The following is a 3898-nucleotide window of genomic DNA, read 5'->3' on the forward strand; positions in this document are numbered from 1 at the left end:
GATCCTCCCGGACCGGGGCACGAACCCGTGTCCCCTGCATCGGCAGGCGGACTCTCAACCACTGCGCCACCAGGGAAGCCCTGCTACATCTTTTAAAAGCATTACTGTGACCTTACGCAGGTGACATGGCCGGCGTGGGGCAGAGCACGTACTCTCCACCTTGACAGCCAGCCTCACCTTCATCCACCAGATGAGAATCAGGAAGGAACACGTGCAGTGTGATTCTCTTTACGACGTAAGATTTCTTAAGCTCTCTGCTGTTGAACTTCAGGCCAGTTTTCTCATGTTCTGGGGTCAGTTCCTGGCCGTGGCCAGGGAAGAGGCTGGGTAATGCATCACCAGCTATTCAGACATGTAACCCAGGCTGAAGAGAGATGCAGGCCGGCCCACACTCAGGCTGCTGGGGCTTTGACCATTTGGAATTTATTTGCATTTCCTCTGTCCTCCTAGACAGGAACAGGCCTTTTCAAATGGGCTTAGCTCTCCAAATCCACTCAAAATGTCACAAAATTAAATGAATGATTTCTTAGACACCATGGGGAGTAGAAACCCAATAGCAAAACACTAATGGTTTCCTTTGCAGGAAGCCCCTTTGAGGATAAAAGAATTCATCTAAGAGTCAGACCCCTTCCTGGCTGGTGTGTCCGTCTGTCAGATGACAAGCCGTGGGGAGTCAATAGCACCCTCACCCCACTCCATCTGTGATCCCAGAGAACAAGAGAAGAGCAGGCCAAAGGGAAGCAAATCCAGATCGTGTGATTTCAATTACAGGGAGGTGAAAAATTATTTGATATCTGAGCTTTGCGAAAGGTGCCCATTCCCTGTGCTCCAAAGATCTTCCCTGCTAAACTGAACAAAAGACGAGAAAGAAGTTTCGATGCACATTGAGGGGAAGGGGTAGTGGAAAGAAAGCCAGCACAGCAGGCAGAGAGTTGATGACAATGCAGACAAAAGAAAGAACTTCTTAAGATTCTTTCTAAGAAATGGAATTCACACAGCACCGGTTCTTTTATTAGAACATTTCTTGCCCTCTCCCTTGCTCTGTATCTCTCACCCCAAGAATTAGATTTGGGTTTTTGAATCCAGGTTGATAGCACAGATTTGATTGTTACTCTCAAAGATAACGTCACTCGAGCCTCTGTGTCTCGGCAGCGCCAGCTAACTTGTGGCAGCCCCTGGCAGGCGTCCACCTTGGTTTTCCTGGAAACAAAATCCAGCAGGGCTTTTGGCAACGGTCTCTTTTTATACCTCAGTGAAGAGACAAGACTCCTATTAATTGCAGCCCTTGCTGGGAGAGGCTTCTCACTGGGCTGAGGCAGCAGGTATATGATTCTGACTATGGAGTCCCAAGAGCCAGCATTCACACCTACCTTGACTTCCAGGTGTGAGGGAGCTCAGTTATCTCAGCTCTCTGGGCCACGGTTTCCTCATCTGGCAAATGAAGGAAAACGAAATTGATCTATAGGGTTGTGTGAGGCTAAAATACATATCAATTCCTGGGCTCACAGTAGTACTTTGTATCTCCAGAAATCAGCTCTCCTCCATGTAAAGAAAGAATCATCCTAAATTAGGCTTTTTGAAGTTAAAAATCCCTTGTTCTATACAAGTTCAAATTACAGCATCCAATAATGGTGAAATAAATGTGCCTCCATGCCCTGCTGCTAGTTCAGCACTGTTAGCGTTTTCTCTGAAATGCTTCTCCAAGCCCTGTGCATATTTACTAAAAATGGTACATCACTGTCCGGTGATCAAGGAGAATAACCTCAGGTTATGTGGCAACTGAGAAAAATCGTGTCATTTTCACATTTCTGCCGCTCCGTGTAGTTACCACAAACGTGTTGCTGTGCAAAGCTGTGTAACGACAATAATAAACGTGACGTAATAAGAAATGATAACACTTTAGTACAGGAACATCTGAGGGAGAATGCCGTGTAAAAATTCTGGCATGTTTGTTCTAAAAATTAAGTCAAACTACCTTAGAGTCACATGTTATCAATGTGGTCTCTTCATCTAGACTGTACACTTGTCAAAGGCAAGAACTCCTTCCACCATCTCTGTGTTTCCTTCAACATCTGCCACTTTGCTTGGCAAACAGTGGTTGCCTAATGAACATTTGTTACTTGGCTGATTGATTGATTATCAAAAACAAAACCTTTTTGTCTTGAGGATACAGAGGCTGAAATAAAGGGGGTATGGTTTTCCTTATTTCCTGGAGACCGGAAACACAGCCTCATGTTAAGACTTTGGGCGCCATCTTTGTGCAACACTCCCGCCAAAGGGCCCCCTTGCTCAGCACCCGAGGAGGCCCGTTGGGAGCTGGGGAGTCGAAACTATGCACCTCAGTCCAACCTCTTGCAAGTATCCAGGCTCATCTCCCTGCCTTCCTTCTCTACCAATATGTGTGAGCTTATGTCAAGACTCTGCTGAGCCAAGCTCAGACCCGCGTGGATCATGTGTAGGCTGACCACAGAGAAGCCCAGGGTGGTTAGGGGGAGCTGGTCTCAGAGGTTCCCAGAAACATAAGGAGGGTCCAAAATCTGGGGTGCTGTGATAAGGAGGAAGCAGAAGCAGAGTGCAGCCCAGTTAGTGAAGCAAGGCTCCCTAGGGACTACAGTGGATGAAGATGGGGAGGAAGAGAGCTCATCGGACTTACAGAGGCTGTCAGGGCTCCGCCCATATTCCTCCGCTATAGCCCATAAGTGCACACCAGCCTGGTTTCCACCTGCCAGTGTCGCCTGTTTGTGCCTAAGCTGCCAGAGTCCGTGTTGCCCGCCCCGGAAGTAGGCAGGAACACCAGAGGTTAAGTAACCTCCGCTCATCCAGCAGCCCTCCACCAATGAGTGAGAGGAGGTGATATAGGAACGCCTTAACTCTCACCCCCAGCTGGGATAACTCTCAATCACGTCATCTGCACTGGCCTCGAGTTCCCCAGTGGGATGAAGCCTCCATGATTCCTGGGGTCGCCTCCCAGGTAAGCTACTTGCACTCAATTCCTTGATGTCGATTCTGCTCCTACAGTTCAGCCCAGAGTCCACCTTCCCCCATTTCTAGTTCCTTACCAAGTGAAGGAGAGTCCCATGGAAACTGTCTCCCTGACAGGGATGTACAGACAAAAATCATTATCAGCACAACAGCCACAGGAAGACTCCACATTGGCCTGGAGGGCAGTGATATGCCAGAAAAGACCAGTCCACTGGGCCAGCTGGAAAGGGCCGTGAGGTCCCAGCCAGGATGCCCAGAGGGAAGTTCTCAGACAAATGATCAGCACGGAGCAGTGAGCCCACGGACACTAGGCATGCACGCTTGGATGACAGAGTGTCTGGGTGGCGTTCTGGCTCTCACGAGACTATCACCAGCCCGGCCCTGAGAGAGCTGCTCGGTGGTGTGGACATAGCAGATGCCTTCAGAGTCACTGAGATGACCAGGGGCCAAACCCTGCCCAGAACTAACTCCAGGCTTCAGACGTGACTTTAAAATGGGTTGAATCGCCAAGGAGGCATTTTTCACATCCACTTGTCACTTTCTGGTGCTCTCTCACCTTATACGACTTTCCAGCAGGCTTGGCCGTTCACGTCCCTCCTTTAAAAAACTGACTACTTTGAACTCTCTCTTGGGCTTCACCTCTCTGGCCAGACATTTTTCTGTCAACATTTTTTGTGGGGAGTGGAGGAGTTAACACTCCCCTGTTTCTTAGGTGTATCGGGATTTTTCTTCATGAGGAGAATATGGTTTTTTTTTTCCTTTGTTGAAATTTTTTTTTAACGTCTTTATTGGAGTATAACTGCTTTACAATGGTGTGTTAGTTTCTGCTGTATAACAAAGTGAATCAGCTATATGTACACATATATCCCCATATCCCCTCCCTCTCGTGTCTCCCTCCCACCCTCCCTATCCCACC

General features: G+C 48.4%; 1 protein-coding gene across 27 annotated transcripts in view; it reads right to left on the reverse strand.

The window, feature by feature from the left end:
- C5H7orf25 (chromosome 5 C7orf25 homolog) overlaps positions 1 to 3898 on the reverse strand; it is a 214973-nt gene that overhangs the window by 97542 nt on the left and 113533 nt on the right. For 18 of the 27 annotated variants that reach the window (XR_008617487.1, XR_003679976.2, XR_008617474.1 and 15 more), the window contains exon 3: positions 1371 to 1431. The exons of 8 other annotated variants lie outside the window; for them this stretch is intronic. The gene's annotated coding sequence lies outside the window, so the exon portion shown is untranslated. Of the gene's footprint in view, positions 1 to 685; positions 1201 to 1370; positions 1432 to 3898 lie in introns of those variants that run through there. One more of the 27 variants, XR_003679977.2, reaches the window with a different exon arrangement.

The sequence above is a fragment of the Physeter macrocephalus genome, chromosome 5, assembly GCF_002837175.3.
Source record: "Physeter macrocephalus isolate SW-GA chromosome 5, ASM283717v5, whole genome shotgun sequence".
Classification (NCBI taxonomy): Eukaryota; Metazoa; Chordata; class Mammalia; order Artiodactyla; family Physeteridae; genus Physeter; species Physeter macrocephalus.